The sequence below is a fragment of the Notechis scutatus genome, chromosome 11 (assembly GCF_049901735.1).
Source record: "Notechis scutatus isolate UNSWTSFEM ecotype Mainland chromosome 11, rNotScu1.2, whole genome shotgun sequence".
Classification (NCBI taxonomy): domain Eukaryota; kingdom Metazoa; phylum Chordata; class Lepidosauria; order Squamata; family Elapidae; genus Notechis; species Notechis scutatus.
This window is the reverse complement of record NC_142019.1, coordinates 614,595-639,291: the sequence shown is the minus strand read 5'-3', so window position 1 is coordinate 639,291 and position 24,697 is coordinate 614,595. Positions and strand designations below refer to the sequence as shown.

General features: G+C 43.8%; 1 protein-coding gene across 5 annotated transcripts in view; it reads right to left on the bottom strand.

Annotated features, from left to right (window-relative positions):
* The window catches only part of LINGO1 (leucine rich repeat and Ig domain containing 1), a 282,576-nt gene that overhangs the window by 156,363 nt on the left and 101,516 nt on the right, over positions 1–24,697 (bottom strand). The window lies entirely within an intron of this gene.

Sequence of the window (24,697 nt, the reverse complement as noted above, 5' to 3'; positions counted from 1 at the left end):
TCAAAACCACATCCTTTTGTTCTCAGTCAGTCTTGCTAAAGAGCTTCTGAAAAACTTGTGCTTGGAAATAATTACTTTTAGTTGTAGACAGCTGTCAAAGAGGCTGACAGATGCTTGACTGCATCTGTGCTGGTACCCAAATCTAACAAGGATGACCAGATGTGAGGATACAAACATCTTGGGAACTCAGGTTCAAATCTGAGCCTAGCTGTCCTAATTTTTATGGAGAGTGGTCTTCTGGTTGAAGGGCTCCTCTGTGAGTGGTGAACCCCTGCCCCCTTGATGCGGGGTGGACTACAACTCCTAGCATTCACAACTACAACTCCTAGTATTCACAACCACTATGGTCAATTTTGATGGATGTTGGAATTTCTTGGCTCAGAATGAAAACAACAAAAAGAGAAATAGACTGTGATATTGCACAGTCAAGTTATGTGCTCAGAAGGTTTATGGATCACCTGCTTAGTATCTTCCTCACTATTGTCCATGGAGATTCTCTGTCATCCAGGTCCCAAAGATGCCTTTACAAAAGGTAACTGGACTTGTTTTTCCTTGAAGACATTTAGCTTCTAAGAAGCTTGTGCTGTAAACAGGAGGTAAAGTTCCCCCTCACACATCCATGCTAGTCGTTTCCGACTCTAGGGGGTGGTGCTCATCTCCGTTACAAAGCCGAAGAGCCAGCGCTGTCCGAAGACATCTCCGTAGTCACGCAGCCAGCAGGATTAAAGCACCAAAGGCACATGGAATGCTGTTCCCTTCCCACCAAAGGGGTCCTTATTTTTCTACTTGCATTTTTTTACATGCTTTCAAACTGCTAGGTTGGCAGAAGCTGGGACAAGGAACGGGAGCTCACTCAGTTATGTGGCGCTAGGGATTCAAACCATTTGAACTGCCAACCTTTCTGATCGACAAGCTCAGCGTCTTAGCCACCAAGCCACTGCGCCCCATGAAACAGGAGATAGGAGGTGTCATATCCCACCCCCTCTGAAAGAGGGGTCAAAGAGGCCATTGACATCAAGATTGACCCCACTTATCTCCTGTTTACAACACAGTCCTTTCAGCGGGTTCCAAGAAGGTTCCGCACCCATTTGCACTATCCAGGTGACCCCGAGGGCACAGATAAACCTCCAAGCGGCCACAACAACTCTCAGAGAAAGTGCTAACGACCAGATGACTGCAAGGAATATAAATCCTTCCATTCTCCACCATTCAGACAGAACTGAAGAAGCTTCTTGGATGAGAAATGAAACATCTCCAAAAAAAACCAAAGTCCAGTTGCCTTTTGACCAAGCTTCCTCACTGTTGGGAGGTATCCAGTGGTGGGATTCAGCCAGTTCGCAGCCATTCAAGAGAATCCGTTGTTAACTTTCTGAGCAGTTTGGTTTACTGGTTGTTGGAAGAAATCATTAGGGCAGAGAATCGGTTGTTAAAGTATTTGAATCCCACCACTGGAGATATTTTGTATTTCCACTCAAATTCATTATTTTTCACATGGCAAATTTTGCACTAATCTACATGCGTTTGAGGCAGTGGTGGGATTCAATTTTTTTTACTACAGTTCGGTGGGCATGGCTTGGTGGGTGTGGCATGGCTTAGTGGGTGTGGCATGGCTTAGTGGGTGTGGCATGGCTTAGTGGGTGTGGCATGGCTTGGTGGGTGTGGCATGGCTTAGTGGGTGTGGCATGGCTTGGTGGGTGTGGCAGGGGAAGGATACTGCAAAATCCCCATTCCCTCTCCACACCGCACTAACCTGCTTTCCAGCTCTGTTCTCCTGTGCAGGGCAACCAAAGAAGACCCGGCCGATCAGCTGGGACTCAATGGGAGGCAGAGAAGAGATGGGGGCAGTCAAGAGGTGGTATTTACCAGTTCTCCAAACTACTCAAAATTTCCACTACTGGTTCTCCAAAACTGGTCAGAACCTGCTGAATACCACTTCTGGTTTGAGATCCTTCCTTCCTTCCTTCCTTCCTTCCTTCCTTCCTTCCTTCCTTCCTTCCTTCCTTCCTTCCTTCCTTCCTTCCTTCCTTCCTTCCTTCCTTCCTGTTTTTCTTTTGCATCTTCTCTTTCTTTGACAATAGGTATGTTGCATTTCTAACTCACCACCATCAACAGCTGGATCTCAATCTTGGACTTTTTATTTATTACCTATAGTACTTGGGTTATTTTAAACTCTTAAAGTTCATTTTCATGCAAGTCTTGGCATTCTTTTTTTCTCACCTGACTTGAACATTCATTTATGACCTACGTATTCATTTCAGCAATCACTGAGAAATCACACCCAGACACAACAAAATAACGGGTCCTGTTGCACTATACATGATATATTGTTATCAAATCACTAGTTCTCATAAAATTCCTCCCAATTCTTTGAGGAAATATAGATATTTTCCAAGTTGGAAGACACCCTAGTAAACAATCATATAAAACTTGGCATTATGGCATTGGCAATAAATATGCATATATTTTTTTTTAACAAAGAGATATCTTGTGTCGACTCAAGGACCTCCTGCATAATTCAGCTACTGAACAATAGCACATCTACTTACTTAAAGAATAAAAAATCTGCAAGAAACAGAGCTGTAAAAGAAGACTAGATATGTCTTCAGATGCAATTAATGCTATTGATTTATTGTCAATGCAAGTGCAGAGAATGTGTCTTTCAGATCAAATTGCTTGGTCTGAAACTCTCTAATCTTGCCGCTATCTCCACTGACCCACAAACACAAGGGCACAAACCATCAGATGAAGCAACCAAGAGCCCAGAGAGAAATTGTGGGTTTGCACCACGAAAGACACAGCCTTCTCCCCCAACCATCTAATGTAAGCATGCATAAACAGATGGCTCCACTATGTTAAAGCTTTTTCTTACAGCCTTCCAGCTTCTGCTTCCCTCTGATAATAAACATTTTTCTGGCTCGCCTCCTGAAGGAATGAAGGGGATGCTGTAGCTTTGTGTAATTGTAAATCTTCTAAACTATCTACTTACCAGATACTTTGGTGGAGAAAAATGCCCTGTTTTTTATGGCTGATTTGCATCCTGCAGTATTCAGATTAGTCTCTGAAATGTAGAGTTTTGCTTGCTTGTTTCTGGGTCTTTGCAGACACCGCCGGTCTGGGATTTGTTCCAATGGACACTGGGACCAGGGCTATAGAAAATGTAGACTATAGAAGTTCTAGAGGTCAATCCTTTCACAGCTAGAGCTGTGGAATTTGAAGAATTTGTTTATCTCTCCTGGACCAAGCCCAAGGTTCCTTTTCTGTGTCAAGTAAAGGTCAGGTGAGCAGATGCATTCAGGAAGATCTCATAATCATCAACAAGATTGGGGTGGAAGTTTTCTACTGTTGCTTCCTAGCAGTTGCTCTGTACAGCATATGGCCTCTGATTTTGGAGACAACAAGGTGTTTTGGAGACTAGTACCTTTGATGGACCCAGTTCTTCATGAGTTTGGGTGGCAGCAAAAGTTTAACTACTTCAGTCTTCAAATTGATACTGTTGCCAAAGGAAAGAAACCCACCAACATCCAAGGTAGATGTTGATCTGTCTATGTTGAGTCAATGCAACATTGGTTGGCTTGAAAGTCATACAGGTAGTCCTGGTTTAATGACATCTTGTTCAGCAACCATTCAAACTTATGAGGATGCTGAACAAAGGGGACTTATGACCGATCCTGAAAGTTCTGACCATTGTAGCACCTCCATAGTCATGTGACTGCAATCCAGGTGTTTGGCAACTGGTCCAGATCTCCAACCATCACAGCATCCCACAGTCACACGATCACAAGTTGTGACTTTCCTCATCAGCTTACCACAAGCAGAGTCAATGGGGAAGTCCAATGTTGCGATCACATGAAGTCCTCACTTAATTGCTGTTGCTAAGTGGCACGGTTATATGATGATGTTTTTGGGTCTGTGTCGCTTAATGATGGACATTCTGATCCTGATGACCATCATTAAGTGAGGACCGTCTGTATGATCAGTGTGTGGAAGACTACATTTGAAGGCCAGATGGGCCAGACCCAAAATGGAGGATCAAGCTGGCTTGGGAACTCTGGGGATTGAAGTCCACACCTCTTCAAGTTGCCAAGGTTGAGAAACCTTTTAAATGGAAGAAGAAAGAGGAACCAAAGACATCAGTGTTGTATTGTGAACCATCTTTGCCCCCAACCTCATTATTGTCTGCCAAGCTTGGCGTAGGGACAGATACTGTATAAAGGAGAAGGAGGAAGAAGAATGATCAAGGGCAGCTCCCCAAACCGGGATATATAAAAAATTAAAAATGCAGATTAAAACCAACAACAAAAGACAGACTAAAATCATTTAGGAGCCTGGAGGAAGAGATGCATCTTGTAACTTGGCTGAACACCGACAGGCTGGCAAACAAACCCAGCTCCCAAGTGAGTCTCTTCCACAGCTCGGGAGCAACGGAGGAGAACGTCTCTTTTGTGCAAGAAAGATGGACTTCCAAAAGGAGGGCCCTCTTCCCACCCATCTTCTCTGCTGGAAAGAGAGAGAGCCAAAGGTGAGAGCGGCTGCAAATTTCATTCGGTGCTCAGAGGTCAGGAGGAAATTATAAATTTCATCACCGGGAAAGATGTGTAAAGCATGCCACCAGCTGTTTTAGCTGTCAAGTCAAGATGAGTCAGCTCCGAATACACCTCTGTTTCCTGTCCCTTCTGTCTCTGGCTCTCTCTTTTTATTCCTTTCCTCCCTGCTATTGTTAGTACTGTGATTTCCAAACCTCAAATTAAAGATTCATGCATGAGATTGCGTACATAACTCTTTTGCCCAGTTCAAAGCAATAACAACGGCAGAATGCAAATTGGACCGGCCGGCTACGATTCAGCTGGAATGAGCTACTTGGCATTAATAAGCGAGACAGGCTGGCGGGAAGGGACTTACAGACTACAATTCCTTGTCATTCTGCATTTCTGGGCACCACCCAAGACATTTTTCAATGCGGAGAAGATGAATGCAAATTCCTGCCAAAGGACTGGTGATTCAAGGGACCACAATGCTCCTGTTCTTCAAAGCAAGAAGGGTTATTTGGTCCCGTGTTCAGTTGTTCTCACAACCCCACCAATGGAGAGATTTGGGTTTCATCATATCCATGGCTACATCTGCTTAGGGTTAATTCCAACCCTGGTTGAAGGCTGGGGAGGGAGATATCATAAGGAACAAATTAATTGACTTGAACATATGAAGAACAGTTGCGGAAATTGCGTTGTGTCTAGTTTGATGAAAAGAAGGACTAGGGGTGACATGATAGCAGTCTTCCACTATCCAAAGGGCTGTCACAGAGAAGAGTGTTCTTGGGAGCAATGGCCAAACAAGAAGCAACAGATGGAAACTAACTAAGGAGAAAAGCAACCTAGAACTAAGAAGAAATTTCCTGAAAGTAAGAACAATTAACTAGTGGGGCATATTCAGGGTGCATCATGGCCATATTAAATAGTCAGGGGCTCTGGAGAATTCTATTATTTCTGACTCTTGTTGGAAGAGTTGTTATTCCTGATGGGCCACTCCAAGACTTCAAACCCAATCGGGGGCTGGACTTCGCAAAGGAAATCCTAAGGCTCCAGATCCAAATCCAGCAAGCACCAGCACACCACATCCCAATAATTTTCTGCTAATAACTACTTAAATCAATTCCATGTTATGCCCAACTGCCTCTTCCATATGGCTGGCCAAGAAGATCTGTGGAGGTGGGATTTTTTTTTCTCCCTGGCTCCTGGGCTAAATCTGGCCCACTTTTCGACTCCACCTGCTGTCAGGAGTCCAACAAATCCACCCCCATTCAAATCATAAGTCTCTAGCCACATCTCGGAGAAAAGAAAATTGATTTATTAGAAGCGGACATGTTGGTGTTAGCTGGATGTAGCCGATACTAAAGTACATCATTCATTTCCCCCTTGACCCTGGTTTTCCCCCTATCCCCTGGATGTATATTCTCCAATGGGACACATCCATCCCCAAGAGTCATCAATCATGCTCTCCAATAATTTTCTTGTGCTCTGACAACTTTGGGCTGCCAGGATGATTATCTAGGCACTTAAGGAATGCACTGTTTTCCCTCACTCCCTTTTTCTGGCAGCTAAAAAGACCAAAGAAGTATCTTTTTAGTTGACACCTCCCTTTCACCAGCTTCTCCCCTTCCACCAAATTTGATCCCATCCTGTCCAGCTTTTGGAGAGAGTTATTCTACTGGTGGAGCAATGGTCGGATCAGGGGATTTCTGAATCCATTATCTTAAATGGTTACCCACGTTGCCCTGAGTTGAAAAGAAAAACAAGGACCTGTAAGATATTGTCTCCTTTCTATAGGCTTTTTACTTGCTGATTTTAACTCTTCGTTATAATTAATAATTTTACTTCTTGTGCTTGGTTTAATTGCAGCTTTTAATGTCATGCTTTTCAATATTGTTGTTTTGTTGCTGTTGTAATCACCCAGGAGACTTTGTCGTAGGAAGGAGAAAAAAAAATACAAAATCAATGTTTGCTCCAGCCTCGAAGAAGAGTAGGCCCACCTGCTTAAAAACACAATGGCCCACTCAGCAAAGATCAGCTGCTACTGTCAAGGACATGTTGCTTCTTTCATTAGTTTGCATTGATCCAGGGATATTTTATAAGGCTCCTATCTCCTTGTCACACTGGCACAAAATCTTGTTTGAAGATAGCCATTAAACCAAGAATTGTAGCAGCCTCCTCAATTATTATTCTGCGGTTTGGTATTTCTGTAGGCCACACCAAAGTAGCCCAGTCTTGTCTTGGAGACATTTAATGAAGCATCAGCACCTCATTAAGGAAGTCTTCCAAATCCATACAACAACCTATTTTCCAATTCTGGCTAAAATGTAAACAAAAGGATGCTAAGATTAAAGTCTGCAGAATAAGTCACTGAGGCTTCCCTGACACAAATGCTTGCAGCAGAATCCCGAAGTTCTGGTCTTAAAGGTGAGCAGAGGAATTCAAATGAGCAGAAAGGGAGTAATTATTTTTCGTGGAATGATAAAGATGAAATCTTCGTGCCTTCATCAAGTCCCTCCCAGCTGGGCAAAAATCAAGGAAACAAAATGAGATGGATTTTGGTACGATGTCACTGGTCATCTTGACATCTCTTGGCGTCAGTATAGATTCTTGGAAACTGCAAAGAACCATTTCTCACTCTCGATCATTAGCGAGTTACTTGAGATGGAGATTCTGAATGAGATGAAATGTTTCTTCCTGGGTTTCTTGCCACTTGGGCTCAGTTGTGTGGTGGAATGTAGCCTGGATCCCCAGAAGGGAGGGGCTGCATTCCAGAGGAATAAGAGATGGCAAAGTTTAGATTGGTTGGGCTGAAGAGTATCAAATTAACTCTTTCTTAGAAGTTCTCGGAGCATAGATTTGATGATGCAAGGAGTTTGCTTCCGTTTGGCAAGATTCTGTCTATAGGTGAGGAACAATAGAGAAAACTGCTTACAAGTAAGTCTTCCTTGGTTTTGGAGCCTGACAATTGTCATTTGAGATAAGTTGCAAAGAGATTCACTTTTCCTTGTTGCTTTTTATATCTCTTCTCCTTTCTATTTTTTTTTCTAGATCCCACACAGCCTCTCATGAAGATGAAGATGAATAAAAAGAGGAAGAGTTCATGCTTCATCCTCACCGAGAACAAATGGGTAACAATTTAATGGGTGTATAGACACCCATTATGGAAAAATTCTTGCCATGTTGAGAAAAATATCTCTAGCCGAAGGGACTGGCTGGGTTCAGTTCATAGAAGATATTAATGCTGGCTGGGGAATTCCGAAAGTTGAAATCCGCCCCTCTTAAAGTTGCCAACTTTGAAAAGCTTTGCATGAAGCCTCAACTTAGGTTTACCCTCAAAACTGACAACGGCTGCATTTCTATAATGTCTCCAAAGAAATAAATAAATAATATTTTGGCTTAACCCAATGCAATACGAGTTCAAGAACGTGCTAAGAGAGTCTGACTAATTTGAGTCTGTGGATTGTGTTACCTGTGGTAAAAATATTCCATTTGAACTAAAAAAAATTTACAGGATAATCTTTCGGTATGCCTCGAAACACGTACAGCTTTTGAGAATTCAAAGGTGCTTGGAAAACGGATGGAGATCTTAAAGCAACCGTATGTTTATGCCCTTAAAAAAAAATCCATGTATGAAAAAGTTCCATTTCAGAGAAACTAACTCGCACATCACAGCTTCTTTCTGCTCTCCTCCCGGGGAACATTAATTGATTAAATAGATGGATATGCCATAAAATGACCTCCCCGTCTTTGCCCCCCCCGCCCCTCCCTCCACCATTCACGTATCTGCTCCACTAGGTGGCAGGCTTTGAAATGCAAACACAGGAAGGTGATTAGACAAACCTTGGCTATCACAGGAGCATCCTGAATCTTTCTTTAAAAGAGCCTCTTTGGTGAGCATTGAACACACAGCTGTTTGCAGCCAAGGACAGCAATGCCAAACAAACCACACCCTACCCAACAAGGAACGGTTGTCAAAGCCTTTGTGTCTGAAGATCTTAATCATGTGAGAAGGACCCTGGAAGATTCCCAAACCACATTCACACAAAATGAACTCTTACTATAATCTCACTCATTCAGCTCAATGGAAGAGGAGTGGCTTTGGAAGCTTCTTCCAAAGGAAAGGAGAATTTTGGAGACATTCTCATGGTGAATTATAGTCTTCCTACTCTTTATTTTGTAGCACGTTGGCCAAGGAGAAGGTGCAAACATCCTGCCTTTTGTTATGCCATTGTCATTCTGTGGATTTTCTCTAGCTTCTCACACTTTGGGCCAAACCAAGAGAAGACCTCAAGAGGAATCCTCCCTGGATCTTCTGCGGTGGCCATGCTTCTATCACCAAAAGAGGAGACTCCTCCATTAAGAAATGGTTGGAGATGTTCTCCTTCTCCTGGCGAGCTTTGCAGAAATGACGCTCCCAATTTGTCACCCCTCAAGTCTGGTGGAAGATCCCATAGGCAATTTATGGGTAGTCCTTGACTTATCACCACAATGGAGCCTGCCAGTTATGCTTATAAGTCATGAGGGTCATAAACCAGTCATGTCGTTGACCAACTTGACTTTATGATCGTTAATTTCTGGAGACTGTTAAGGGAACAAAGCTGCTATTGGCCCATTTAGCTGAAAACAAGAAACACATGCTGGCTTTCAATAAAAATGTCATAAAATTTGGTCCTGTGATGTGGGAGAGGGTAGCCATTGGATCTTTGGAAGTGGATAATAAATATCCCTGGGGAGGCCTGTTTGATCTTTGCTAATTGACTTTTCGTGAGTCAAGAACTCTCAGTATTCCATCCTTATACAATCTGGTGTTGAGACTACAAGTCCCAGGATTCCCCAAGGATCTATTCTGGTGACCATGTTCTGTCTGTGCATCTGGAGGATGGAAGGCAGCGGTTGGCGGGTTAACTCTTGGCCAGGGAAGCAGAAAATGAGATTCCAGTTATTAGTTGATTTATTGCCCTTTCCTTCATCTGCATTCAGGACTCGGAAGAAAATGTTCCACTCCAGAGCATTAAGCATTTTCAAAAGAGCAGGAACATTAAAAATTGAAATCATAAAATAGACATGTAAATATAGTGGAGGTAAACGGGGTGAGTGAGGCAGCCAGCCAGCCAGCCAGCCAATCCCACCACTTCTGTGTCAGCTTAGGGACTCCAACGCAGATCTAAGTTGGAATATCTTACCCGGATAGAAATGGAGAAGGACAGGCCACGGGCTGGTCCATCAAGCTTCATATTGTCCACTTGACAGGCCATTTGTCTTGGGAAACTCCTACATTTGATAAGACCACGCTTGGAATCCTGCATCCAGTTTTGGTCACCACGTTATAAAAAAAGATGTTGAGACTCCGAAAAGAGTGCAGAGAAGAGCAACGAAGACGATTAGGGGGCTGGAGGCTAAAATGTACGAAGAGTGGTTGCAAGAATTGGGGATGTCTAGTCTAAAGGAAAGAAGGACCATGGGTGACATGATAACAGTGTTGCAATATTTGAGGGGCTGCCTCAAAGAAGAGGGGCTGGTCAACCTCTTCTCCAAAGCACCTGAAGGTAGAACAAGAAGCAATGAATGGAAACTAATCAAGGAGAGAAGCAGCCAAGAACTAAGAAGAAATTTCCTAACAGTGAGAACAATCAACCAGTGGAACAACTTATCTCCAGAAATTGTGGGTGCTCCAACACTGGAAGTTTTTAAGAAGAGACTGACCTGCTACACGGTTTCCTGCTTGAGCAGGAGATTGGACTAGAAGACCTCTAAGGTCCCTTGCAACTCTGTTATTCTGTTCTGTTAAGTTTAACGGATGTTCTTCTAATTTCTTGGCTGATTGTTGGGAGCTGCCCTGTGCCGCAGAGCGTTGGGTAGGATTCACGTTTCATAAACTTATCATTCTTATCATGGTTGCTGGTGTTAGCTAGCTCATCTCCTTTATTTTCTCCTAAGGGCCCTTTGAGGTCAACCCTATTGTGGCTCTCAATTGAAAGCCCATTTGCAACAAAGACCTGGAGGAAAGAAGGCAGCAAGAGGCTTCTATTGCATCTTCTTCTTCTTCTTCTTCTTCTTCTTCTTCTTCTTCTTCTTCTTCTTCTTCTTCTTCTTCTTCTTCTTCTTCTTCTTCTTCTTCTTCTTCTTCTTCTTCTTCTTCTTCTTCTTCTTCTTCTTCTTCTTCTTCTTCTTCTTCTTCTTCTTCTTCTTCTTCTTCTTCTTTTTTTCATTATCTCTTGCCGAAAAGAAACATTTGAGCACATGTGTTGGGCAGTCATACTTTGCTCAGCTGTTTTCTTCTAGCCCTTCAGCCATCTTGCCTTCGCCAATTCGTGTTGGTGTCTATCCAGTGAAGAGACGAATTGTGAGCCTCGGTCCATGTTAGATTCCACTTTCCCAGGGGTTAGGAAGCCAGATGAGAGAGACGGACAGGGAGTTTCAGGCAGGATGGCTTTCCAGAGGTGGGTGGTGAGAGAAGGAGTGGGAAGAAGAAGCAGGGGACAAAATTGGGAATTGTTGGAATGTTTTCCTTTCTTGAAAATGAAGGAGGGACAGTTCCTTCATTGGCCTCTTTCATTTCAGCCCATGCTAGATTTGGGGTTGAATAGGGGTGCTTTTATCCAGTGGTGGGTTTCAATTTTTTTACAACTGGTTCTGTGTGCGTGGCTTGGTGTGCGTGGCGTGGTGGGTGTGGCAAGGGAAAGGTTACTGCAAAATCCCCCTTCCCTCCCCACCCCACTAACCTGCTTTCCAGCTCCGTTCTCCTGGGCAGGGCAATCAAAGAAGACCCAGCAGATCAGCTGGGACTCAATGGGAGGCAGAGAAGAGATGGGGTTGGCGGGGCCAGTCAGAGGTGGGATTGGCAGGTTCTCCGAACTATTCAAAATTTCCGCTACCGGTTCTGCAGAACTGGTTAGATCCAGCTGAATACCATCTCTGCTTTTATCACAAATATGGAATTTTCGTGGCTCAGCGGTACAATAGAGGTAATCCTCCACATACAACAGTTTGCTGAGTGACTGTTTGAAGTTGCAACGGCACTGAAAGAAATGGGTATTTTTCGTACTTATGTCCGTTGCAGCATCCCCATGGTGCTCAAAATTCAGATGCTTGGCAACTGACTCTATTTATGATGGTTGGAGTCCCGGGATCATACGATTCCCTTTTGCGACCTTCTGAGCAAAACCAATGGGGAAGCTGGATTCACTTAACAACTGCATGACTAACTTAGCAACTACAGTGATTCGCTTAACAACAGTGGCAAGAAAAGCTGTAAAACGGGGCCAAACTCACGACAAATGTCTTACTTAGCAACAGAAATTTTGGGCTTGGATACAGTCGTAAGTCAAGAACTATGGGTAGAAGGTTCATGCCTGCATGGAGGCAGCTCACTTAAAAACCACCTTGCTTAACAACAAAATGGTAGCTGTAAATCGACAATGAATGTAGCGCTCATCAAGCAATTGCATCTATTTTTTTAAAGAAAAAAAATCAGATTCAACTGCCGGGAAAAAGCAGAATTTGTCCTGTTAAGATTTAGATTCTCCCTTTCTGCCAGGAGTAGCAAATGGAAACCCAAATATTTCCTCTCCCCATTTTTCCCCCCATAAAATAATTCTGTGGGAGGAGCGGGTTGAGTTATTGGCCCCAAATCACCCTGCGAGCTTCCAGGATGTGAGGTGGACTCCAGAGTGGATCTCTCCCCAGTCCTTGGCCGATAACTTAAGCACTTTACTACCCTGGAAATTGGAATAAATAAAAACTCAAATGCCATCTGATTTAATACACCGATAACCTTGATTTATTATTTCAAGTTCCACCGAGCAGTCGGAGAAATCTGCGACATGAGAAACAAATGAAGCCGCTTTAAGACTTGTTTTCAGAGGCAGTAGAATGTCATTGGGCCCCGAAATAGTAATAGATTTCCTCCCTCGAGAGGCAGGCTAAGAGGGAATGGCTGCCCCAAAGTCACTCAGCTGGTTTTCATGAATAGGTGGTACTAGAACTCCCTGTCTCCTAGGGATTAGGCCACAGTCACCAATCTGGCTTTTGTGCCTGAGGTGGAACTAGAACTCACCGTCTCCTGGTGATTGGTCCAAAGTCATCCAGTTGGCTTTCATGACTAAGGCAGAGTAGAGCTCACCAACTTTTAGGTTCTAACCTGGTTGTCTTCACCACCAGACCAAACTGACTTTTTTTTGTCCTACTCTCCAGATTTCAAATAAAATTCTCTATCCAAGCAAACTAAACCAAACTGCTTCTCTTCCATCCCACCATACCTGAACAAACTTCCATGGTTTGCTGTTGGGTCAGTGTTCCCAACTTAGCAAGTGATCTCCAAAAGGATCCCAGGCCTTGAATGAATACAGCAATCATGGTAATAATCAGCCACACAATTTCTGCAAATTGCGGCTGTTGGATAAGACAAAACAACAACAACAACAACAACAGCAACAATCAATGTTCTCCTTGCTCAGCCCCCTAATTGGCCAATTCACAACTTGTGTTATTGCGAATATGTATCTGGGAGTGGTGGGCATGGCAAGAGGAAGGTCCTTCCGATGACCCAGTTCTTCAATGCTGTCCAGGGAAGGCAATCTTAGGAGAGATACTGATGAGTGCAAGTCAGCTTCCATAGTCCACGTAACCATCGTAATTACAAGCTTAGTGTATAATCACAGCTATAATGTCTGTAACAAGTACCACATAATGAGTAATAGAGTTGATGAAAGGTTTTCTAATTACTTTGGAATGCAAGTCACTAGCAAACACCTAGCATTGTTTGGAAGTAACTGTTCTAATTTTCTTAGGATGGACCATCAGCAATCTTCTTTAAAGCTGACCATGTCAGGCCCCACAAACCAAGAATGACATGTGGAATTACCGTTAAGCAGTTTCTTTATGGTTATTCGCCTACAGACAGAATCTTGCCGGACTGAAGCCGCTTCTTGCATTATTATAGATATACTCTGTGAACTGCTAGGATGGGGCCACCTTCTTTCTCTTCCTACCTACCAGACATTCCAAGGTTGGCTATGTCTTCCCTTTGTGAAGAAGCCTCTCCCTTTTGGGACTCCAGACTGCATTCCACCACTGACCACCAAGTATAGATGAAGAGATAAACTGATGGTGTTACCTAGCTGGTTAATCAAATGTCTGCAAGAAAACCACCAAGCTCAGTAGCTATGGAGATTCTCCATCCTCCAGGTCATGGTTGTTCCAAAGGTGCTTTTTCAAGAGACAAGGGGACTTTTTGGTTTTTCTTTGAAGATGTTTTGCTTAAGATCCAAGAAGCTTCTTCAGCTCTGACTGAAATCCTTCCATTCCCCACTGTCCAGTCAGAATTGAAGAAGCTTATTAGATGAGAAGCAAAATGTCTTCAAAGAAAAACCAGAAAGTCCAGTTGCCTCTTGAAAAAGCACCCTTGGGACATCATGCTCAGAAAGCACCAAGAACCCCATAAAACTAATCAGCATTTCTGTCATGCATCAACATAAGTCCAATATACTCTGCAAAGGTTTGGACAATTTTGAGAAATCTAGAATGTTATATTGGGGGGAGGGAGCCACATGGGTAGGCATTACTCTAGAACATATGTCTTACAGCTCATGCAGGCAGCACCTTGAAATATCTACAATCAATGTTTCCATTACTGATGGAATTGAATTATTGGATCCTTTGCTAAAAGCTGAGGGGAAAGACGATTTGTTCTTGAGTCATCAACTGTCTATTTTTCTCAGGCTCACAAGCAGCTTTTGATGTTCTTTATGGTCCACCTGAGCACAAAGCCAAAGATGATTCCTGGTTGGCAAGCCATCCTTGGCTCATGCAGATTAAGATTATTGAGGGGCCATTGTCTTTGGAGAGGAATGAAAAGAGCTGGAGGTGAAGATTCGGGGCTTCAGAGGAAGGAGGTCACTATCACAGTGGGACGAAGAGTTTTGGATGTTTGAGACTAAAGATAATCAGTGAGCTCCTCAGCTGCCAGGAACACAATGAGGATGGAAGGCTAAATGAGGCTTTGCAATGCTTATTTTCTATGCAAACGAATGTTTGATTCTGTCTAATCTCACACTGTCTAATCTCACACTGTACCATGCTACCCCACGGTTTTCTTTAATTAAGAGCACATTTGCGGTTATCTGGACTTGTTAACTCTTGATTTTGGTTTCAGTTCCAGTCTGAAGGCATACCACAGTGCAACAACAGAGCAGAGGGCCAAAATTCTCCAGGATATACTAGAAAGAAAGGAAGGAAGGAAAGAAAGAAGGGAGGGAGGGAGGAAGGAAGGAAGGAAGGAAGAAAGAGAGAGAGAGGGAAGCCAGTGAAAGGAAAGGAAGTCAGGGAAGGGAAGGGAAGGGAAGGGAAGGAAAGAAGAAAGGAAAGGAAAGAAGGAAAGGAAAGGAAATGGAGTTTGGAAGAGGCCTTAAAGATTTTCTATTCTATTCTAGACACTATACCATTTTGGGCAAATCTCTTCTTAAAATCCTCCAGTGATAGAGAAGGAAGGGAGGAAGGAAAGGAGGGAGGGAGGGAGACATTGGCTGAATTGCTGATCCCCCCCAAAATAGGTTCTGATGGTAACCCATTCCTAAAGAGAGATTCTGTATGAAATCTTCTTAGGGAGCTGTCCAACTTGCAATGTCCCAACTTCTGTTTAAAAAAGAAATGCCAAACTTTCAGCCCTCTTATCAAATTCAGCCAATTTCTGCTAGGCCCCTTATCTTGGAGCTTAGCTCCCACCATGCAACCTGCAAGGATGACCTTTTATTTGGCCAGAGATGAGAAGAAACCTGAACAGGAGGAGGGGATTTCGCACAGCAAGACAGTTGAGAACTGGTGCACCAGTTTGCAAATTGTCCACAACGGATAATATAATGTGCAACGGAACTTGCAAAACCCGTCCCTTCAAAGTAGTTAGAAGCTGACCTGAAGTCATCTTCATTCCTGCCCACTGGATAACCCTGGGAGCACCCAGAAATCACCCCTTGCCAATCAAGGCTTCTTCCAACTGACAAATTACTGCAAAAAAACAAAACCAAAAACCAAACCCAGCATTTGGTTAAATTACTGCAATTCCCTCTCCTCACTTCACACAAAAAGGAATTTAAACAAATTGCTAGCCTCCCACGTACATTTTCAGGAGAGGAAGTGTGAGAGTTGATCTGCTGGAAAATCTGGCCAGTTGCTTGAAAAGAAGAATTGCTAAGCAGACCAGCCATCATTTTTTTCTGACCTTAATTACGTTCATAAGTTGAGGGCTACCTGTAAGCGCTTGGAGTAGCGAACTGGTGTTAACTTTCTGAGAACTCACTGAACGCAGCAGAATAGCAGAATAACAAGAGTTGAAAGGGACCTTGGAGGTCTTCTAGTCCAACCCCCTGCTCAGGCAGGAATCCCTATACCATCTCAGACAAGTGGCTCTCCAGTCTCTTCTTAATAACCTTCAGTGATGGAGCAACCACAACATCTAAAGGCAAGCTGATTAATTGTTCTAACTATCAGGAAGTTTCTTCTTAGTTCTAGGTCGCTTCTCTCCTTGATTAGTTTCCATCCATTGTTTCTTGTCCTGCCTTCAGGTGCTTTGGAGAATAGCTTGACTCCCTCTTCTTTGGGGCAGCCCCTGAGATATTGGAACACTGCTATCATGTCACCCCTAGGCCTTCTTTTCACTAGACTAGACATACCCAATTCCAGCAACCGTTCTTTATATGTTTTAACCTCCAGTCCCCTAATCATCTTCGTTGCTCTTCTCTGCACTCTTTCCAGAATCTCAACATCTTTTTATAGATTGTGGTGACCAAACCCAGATGCAGTATTCCAAGTGTGGTCTTACAAGCCAGTTGCAATTATTGCTGTCTATCCATGTGCAATTGCGTTTGCATGAGAAACAAAAGGCACTTTGTGATGACCCAAAGGGGCGTGGCACAAAGGCAACACAGTCACATAAGTAAGAAAAGTCCCTTTAATACCTCCAACTTTCCCCCCCCCCCCAATATCCAGGTTACCTTTGGCTGGAGAAAAAAGCTCTCCCAAGAACAGTCCGAAAATTCAGTCCGAAAACAAAGTACATATAAACTGTAAATAAAAATCCACACAAACCACGCTGCAGTAATTAACTGGACAGGGCAGGAGAAGGAATTGCAGACTTGAAAGGCCAGCAAAACACACACAGTTGGGAAGATGCCAGGAACCCAGATAAGCTTTGACAATAACAGATAACTCAAAATTTGCTTCCAACAGGTTGCTGTGCGCAAACTCTCTTTTTAAATACTGTGTTCCCAGCTGCAGCTAATGAAGGGAATCAGGACCCTTTCCTCCCCCATAAGCCATGCAACTCAACTTGCTCCCTTCTCCTTTCCTCCTTGTGTGTCCTAGGATGAAGAGGGGGTGGGCCTGGGTCTTCCTCTGAACTCCCTCTCCCTTGTTCTACCTCTCCCCTGCTTTGCTCAGCCGGACTTTGCCCTTCCCCAGTTTCTTCCACAGCCACCGGAGCCACACTCTCACTCCCTGTCAGCTGTTCGGCTTCCCCCTCCGAATCAGATTCCAACAGGGGCATGACACACTTCTTCTAGGAATGCTGGTGATTTGAAAATGAGTTAATTTCTCAATTTAGTCGAAGCCTGTCTACTTGGCTACTGAGCCAATGGTGGAAGAAATCTCTTCCCCAAAATATAGCCTTCCTCAAATCTGCGCTGGGATTTTCCCATAAAAAAATTACACGCCCCAAATGGATATGTTGGGAATGAGGAAAGGAACATGCATATTTACACATGGATTCATATACACCCATGCATACCTTCTTTAAAATAACAATTAAGAATGCAATACAGCCGGGGATTTTTGTGGTTGCCAAAACACACATATTAGGAACTGTCTTCATCCTGAAGTTTTCCCGCAGGTGCAAGGTATGCTTTTCTAGTCCACAAAAACCATTTCTTGTATAAATAGATTAATAAAGGAACATTTTGAAAAAAAAAAAAAAAAAAAGCTGTCTTTACTAAGAAAAAAGGAGGAGACGTTTTTCTATTTTTTAAGCCAAAACCCCCACATCTAGACAGAAAAATAACTTGGATGAAAGTGATTCAAATGAGCCAAGGAATTCAGCAAAACAAATTGAGCCAGAGGGAATTCTGGGAGTTGAAGTCAATGCATCTGAAAGCTGCTAAGGTTGAGAAATACTGTTCTGTACAAATGTGCAAAAGACTTTCTTAACTATTAGCGGTGTGCTGCAATGCCCACTTGCTTGATATTTTTTTTAAGTATTTCATTTTGGAAAATTGTGGGTGGCTTGAAGGAGATGTTCTGACATTTGAAGATATTTGTGTTGTCAATCACTCTAAAAAAATCCTATCTCCACCAGTGGTGAACTCCGCCATCAGAAATCTGTCATGAAGACCAGATCAAATCCCACCAGGCTCAAGGTTGACTCAGCCTTCCATCCATCCTTCCAAGGTGGGTAAAATGAGGACCCAGATTGTTGGGGGCAACAGGCTGACTTTGTAAACTGCTTAGAGTGGGCTGTAAACCACCATGAAGCGGTATATAAGCCTAAGTGCTAATGCGATTGCTATTTGACCCAAAACCTACTATGACGCATAGAATATACAATAATTGAATTGGAAGGGGACCTTGGAGGTCTTCAAGTCCAACCCATTGCACAAGCAGGAGACCCTATACCAATCTCTTCTTAAAAACCTCCAGTGTTGGAGCAATCACAACTTTTGAAGGCAAGTCAATTCCACTGATTAATTGTTCTCACCGCTAGGAAATTTCTCCTTAATTCTAGGTTGGATCTGTCCTTGAGAAGTTTCCATTGCTTCTTCTCCTACTTTATGGAAAGCTTTCCCCTCCAGCTGAACTCTTGCCATCAGGTGTGTCAGAAGCAACTTGAGAGGCACAACTCAGAGGGAATGTAAGAGGAATTTATTTAACAAGAATGAACGCAGAACGTGGCCCATGGAGACCTCTGCAAAAATTAATCTGCTCATCCCTGTTCTCCTATTTTAATTAATGTGCTCCTGAGACTCAGCCGACAGCCTCCTCACACTGCAGGCCCTCCTATCAACACACACATGTTTCTCCTCTTTCTGAGGGCTGTGGATTTATGTTCTCAGCAGATGAAGGAAACAAGGGCATTGGTACAACCACCATACCGGGAACACTCCACACTTAAAGACCCTTCTTATTTTGCATGCTTAGTGCCAGCTATGCACATAAAGAGGAGGAAGTTCTTCAAAATGTTAGCAATGCCATCGTGGCTTTGGATCCCACTGTGAGTGTCCTTGGATGGTGGGTTGGTGTATTCCAAACATTGTGGGCGGGCTGTCCTTCCCCCATCTATCCAGTCCTGTTCCCTGACTCATTTCATTCACCTTTCAGTCACTTTCCTGTCTCTGATGTACTGGTAACCTGGCCTCCCCACCATCTAGGCACCTAGATGAGGCTGGCCCAGTTGCTCTCAAAGGTGGAATGTTGTACATGAAAACTTGAATGCCCATAAAATTGTAGGGACCAACCTGTGGCCTCTAAACCATTATTTTTGAGGCCTCTTGTGGCCATAACAACTGTCACAAAACAGCAGTGTGTCCTCCTGGTGTTTTGGACCAGGAGAGACCCACAAGCTACGGTGGAGTTCAGTCTTAACAAGGGGTTAATATGAGCTTTCAGGAACAAACCTTCTTCTCCCTGTGTGTGTGTGTGTGTGAGTGAGTGAGTGAGTGAATGAGTGAGAGAGAGAGAGAGAGAGAGGCAGAGAGTGAGAAAGAAAAAGAGGGAGAGAGAGGGAAAAGAGAAAGAGAGAAAGGAGGAGAGAGAAAGGCAAAGAGAGAGGGAGAAAGAGGGAGCGAGAGGCAGAGAGAGACAGAGAGAAAGAGGGAGAGATAGAGATAGAGGGCAGAGAGAGAAGGAGAAAGGGAAAAAAGAAGGTAGTGGGAGAGAAAAAGAGAGGGGGAGGGGAAGAGGGAGGGAAAGAGTGAGACAGACACAGAGAGTAAAACCTCAAGGTTTAGATATTTCATGTACCCCATGCTTTTTTACCTCTTCCACCAATCTTGGTTTCCCCACCCTCACCCCGGAAATCTTAAAGTGTAATCCCACTTAACTCCTAATTCCTGCTATATGAGATTATAAATTAATCCTTGGAGCTAGAAGGCTAAGTGTCAGCAGAGATAAATGAAATCTTTTACAATGATTACTTTTCTTTTTCCTTATGCAGGGAAGGAAGGACAATTAACTCTCTCCTTACATTTTCATCCAGCCGAGCAACAGATGGGAACATCCCTTCGGGAAAGACAAAATGAGAGCTTGTATTTACCCAGGACTAAGAAAAACTGGGGGAAAAACTGGTGGCTAAGATGCTGAGCTTGTCGACCAGAAAGGTCAGCAGTTCGGCGGTTCGAATCCCTAGCGCTACGTAAAGGAGTGAGCTCCCGTTCCTTGTCCCAGCTTCTGCCAACCTAGCAGTTCGAAAGCACGTAAAAAAATGCAAGTAGAAAAATAGGGACCCCTTTGGTGGGAAGGTAACAGCGTTCTGTGCACCTTCAGCATTTAATCATGCCGGTCACATGACCATGGAGACGTCTTCGGACAGCGATGGCTCTTCGGCTTTGTAACGGAGATGAGCACTGCCCTCTAGAGCCGTAAACGACTAGCACGGATGTGCACGGGTGTACCTTTACCTTTATCGAAGAAAACCTGAAGTCCAGAGATTCTAACTTCCAAATACACAGAGGAGATGAACAACCCAAATGCAAAGCTTATATGTATGTCCAGATGGACTTAATAGGGCCACTTCCTTTAAGTAAATGCGTACAGGAGGTCCCCATCTTAGGACTGATTGAGCCTGGCAGTTATGCTCATAAGTTATGACAATTACTGTATGACCGGACCCAATTTTGAGACCTTTTTCTGTGGCAATCGTTAAGTGAACAAAGAGCTCCTTAAGCAAACTCATTTTTGCTGTAGGTCTTTTGATGGAACCAGAAGTAAATGCATTTTCCACAAAACCCTGGTAAATCTTTGTTGTGTATCCGAAGGGCACTGCAAAGGACTGTCACATGACTGGAGGGGAGGCATGTCAGAACTTTGAAACTGGTCAAAAGTGGCTTTTGCAGAATCTGTTGTCACTTTGAACAGTCTCTAAGCAATAGTCATCAGTTGAGGACTACCTGTATAGACTTTCAGATCCATGCATCTATCCGTCCATCTAGCTGAAGATGTCTAGCAAAAAAGGGAAGTGGTACCCCAAGCTTCCTCCTGGATTTGGGGGGGGTCTCAAAATTCCCCGATTATGACTTTGGAGTGGCATTAGAGCATTAAATCTATGCCATCCAGTGGTTATGGAGTCCCTTTATCTTAAGCCCTGAAGATGCTCAATTTTTGAGGAAAGATATCCCCCCACTAAAGCTTATTAATAGAACCTTTTGAGCACTTTTTCTCAACGTTTTGCAGCTATGGTTGACCCCCTCAACTTCCATCTCGAGGCAATTTCCTATCTCTCCAGGGTTTTTGGCTTCTTAGAGCGATCCCAATCATCCACATCACATATGTGATATCAACATGATCCTACCCAGCCAATCACGAGTTAACCACACCCCTCTTTGCGGAAACCCCGAAGCTAATCTTGACACCCTAGAACAATTTTAAGAAAGGGTTAATCCCTGACAGCTGTAGGGCATGTCTCTTTTCCAAGCCAATGGAGACCCAGACCAGTGATTTCTACCAAACATACTTGTCACATTTGAGTTTGTCTCCTTGGAAGAAAATGAAAAAGCAGGATTTTTCATTCATGAAAAAAAAGGAAAAACACTTCCTGGTGAGCAATCCCTTGTGATTTCTTCAGTCCTATAATTCATACATCAGGAAATGTGTGCTAATGACCTTTGGAAGAGCAGAAAAGCAGGAGGTCTTGAAGGGAGGAGGACAGCTTCTTCAAGCTATCTTTGATGGAGAATCAATAAATAAGCCAAGTCGGGATATTTTTTTTCTGTAACCTTCACAGCAAGGACCGCGCATCAGAGGGAACGCATAATTACCTGTATAAATTGTAACAAGTAGGAGGCTTCTAAGCTGTCAATAAATCTTGATTCTTATGAACCTCGCTCTCTCGTGCACTCAAGGTTGACTACAGCCCGTCTTAATTGCTGGGTCACAGGCAATGTGGCTTCCTGAATGAGGAATAAGGTGGGCCAGTTTGAAAGATCTTGACCTCCAATGCTATCCATCAGTGGTTCCTTCCCAAGGACCTTGGGCCGAGTCAATAGCAGGATGCAACGGTGGGGAGGTTGAGCAGTGATTATCTGGCCAAGAGTAGATTCAGATTCAAGGGATATGACTCCCCTTTAATATTTGATGAAGGCATGGACCAGCCTAAGACTGCGTTGATAGCTGATGTTGTCCTTCAGCCAGAAGTTAGCAGCCAGGAAGCCAGAGGACAAAAGACAAGACCAAAGAGCCACACTTGGCAGAAGTTTGATCTCCCTAAACCAGAGGTGGTATTAAGGAAGTTCTGTCCAGTTCTGAGAATCGGTAGTGGAAACTTTGAGAAGTTTGGAGAACTGGAAAATACCACCTCTGACTGGCCCTGCCTCCATCTCTTCTCTGCCTCCCGAGTCCCAGCTGATCAGCTGGGTCTTCTTTGGTTGCCCTGCACAGGAGAACGGAGCTGGAAAGCAGGTTAGTAGGGTGGGGAGGGAAGGGAAGGGGGATTTTGCAGTATCCTTCCCCCTGCCATGCCTACCAAGCCACGCCCACAGAACCGGTAGTAAGAAAAATTGAATCCCACCACTGGCTCCAACATCCATGAAACCTTATCTGGTCATTCCCAGAGGAAGGCAAGCAGTGTGGGGAGATTTTGGCAACTCAGGTGGTAAGTAATAAAGTTCCTGACTTTTGATATTCACCAGTGGCTCTGGTTGCTTGCATTTGATATTAGCTTAGGCATTGTTCTGATAGGACCGGAATCCCTTTTTTTCGAATGGTTTTGTAAGCCCTCTGAAAGGATTTTGCAGTGAAAGATGGGCTAGACCTCCACTGCACTGCACAAGCCCAGTTCCACTTCATATACTTCAAAGATGAGGCCAGATTTTGGGGTTCCCTCCCCAAAAAGGAGGATTTGTCTCTGAAGGTTTGTTTCTTGAAAGCCCATATTAAACCTTGGCTAAGGCTGAACTCTTATCATAACTTGTGTATCTCTCCTGTCCCCCAAATGCATCACCCTCATGTCAGAAGCACTGAGGCACTTCCAGGTTGAAAGGATTAGTGGTGACATCACTGTTGCCTGGGGATGCCCAGTTGGGGGCCTCTTTTCCTGTCCCTGGAAGGAGCTGGAGTGAAGGATGGGAGCTCACCCCATCCCAGCGTCCTAACCATTTGAGATCCCATGCTCCACCTGTCCTCAAATAGCAGGAAAGCCCACCGCTGGTTTGTGGCAGTTTGGGCTAGAAGAGACCTGGAAAAGAAGAGATTTCGGGGTTTCCACAGTTTGCTCCCCACAATTTTACAGACATCCAAGTCCCCATGGACAGCTGTCTTGTTCTGATGGCAACTAGGCCCACTGAAAGAACCCAGCAGACAAACAAACATATAACATCATCAGAGTTGGAAGAGACCTTGGGAGGTCTTCTAGTCCAACCCCCTCCCCCCACATCCAAGCAGGAAACCCTATACCATTTTAGACCAAATGGATGTCCCGTCTCTTCTTAAAAAACGCCAGTAATGGAGCACTCACACAGCTTTGGATATTGCTCTGCTCAATTTTGCAACCATTTGCAAAATCATTTGCGAGAAGACTCTGGCTTTGCATTTCCCCCCCCCTCACTTTGTGACTCACAGAGCATGCTCAGACCTCAGTAGACGGGCAAAAGAAGGGGTTAATTGGGGAGCAGCCTGTTCTCCAGACCTGGTGATAAATTAGCCCAGGGATCCAGGCATTTCATGCAGCTGCTTTTCCCTCTGCCATGGATGACAATGTGATTAATTTTCTCTGCCAATTAAGCTCATTTATCATTGCCACGTGACTCCATTTGTAGCCCACAGGGAGGGAAGGCAAGGAGACCGGGAGAAAGGGAAGGAGGGAAGATGGCAGAGAAGGAAGTGAAGGTCAGGGTGGGGGGGTGTTAGGTGACCAGAAGGGAGCAAAACTCAAGCCCACCTTATGTTTCCTGCCACGGATTCTGTTAAGGAGGTGAAGAGAGGAGAACCACCTGTTGAAGAACGCGGAATTTAGATGCCTGAACTGAACTGATGGTTGGACTCCATTGCAGTCCCCATTCTGATGTGGGGAAATCTTCTTGTAGGCGATAACGACGCTAGGCTGACAGTTTCTCCTGCAACCTCTTCCCTGTTGTATAGTCCTCAATGTACAACACTTCATTCTGTGACCAATTGAAGTTACTACAGCATTGAAAATAATACTTATTTTGTTACCAAACTAGATAACATCTTCAGGGGGTTTTGGGTGAAGGGTCTTGTTCATTTATATATGTGATATGTAAAATTATACCTGTGAAAATATAAAGCAATGGTAATGCCATTTTTAACCTCTGTGTTAATCTAAGACAATTTACTGGAATATTATGTAAGAATTCTCTGTATTGTTTTGTATGTTCTGTTAGGACATTATAAAAGGTCATATATTTGGCAGGTCACGCTGTCCAGTGTCATGTTAATGATGGAGATAACTGGAAATGGAAACGGGTAAACAGGACAAAGAAACAGATGGTATGCTACAAAAATAGGGTGTTGCATAGGGTGATGTGTAGCTGGATAGATTGTGAACCCGGAAAGGGGCAGAGACTATATATTTGAAACTGTATATAAACCCCAACCTTCCTAGGAAAAATGTCTTCTGTGGCTCTGCCCATGAGCACAGAATTCCTTTTTGCAAAAGCTCCATAATAAAGCTCCTATTTATTGTCCAAGATTCTCCAGTTGTATGAAAACCTGAAAAGTTGATTTTTATCACAGTATAGGTCCTGGCTGGCTGGTTGGTCAGTCTTGTGACTGGTTGAATCCCAAGACTGACTAAGTCACAAGGATGACTGAATCCCAAGACTGGTGATTCAAGACCACCAAGGACCTATATAAACAAACAAGACCCTTCACCCAAAATCTCACGGTAGATGTTACCTAGTTTGGTAATGAAACTGGAGAACAAACCCCGGCAAAACCTACAACTGAATCTATGAATA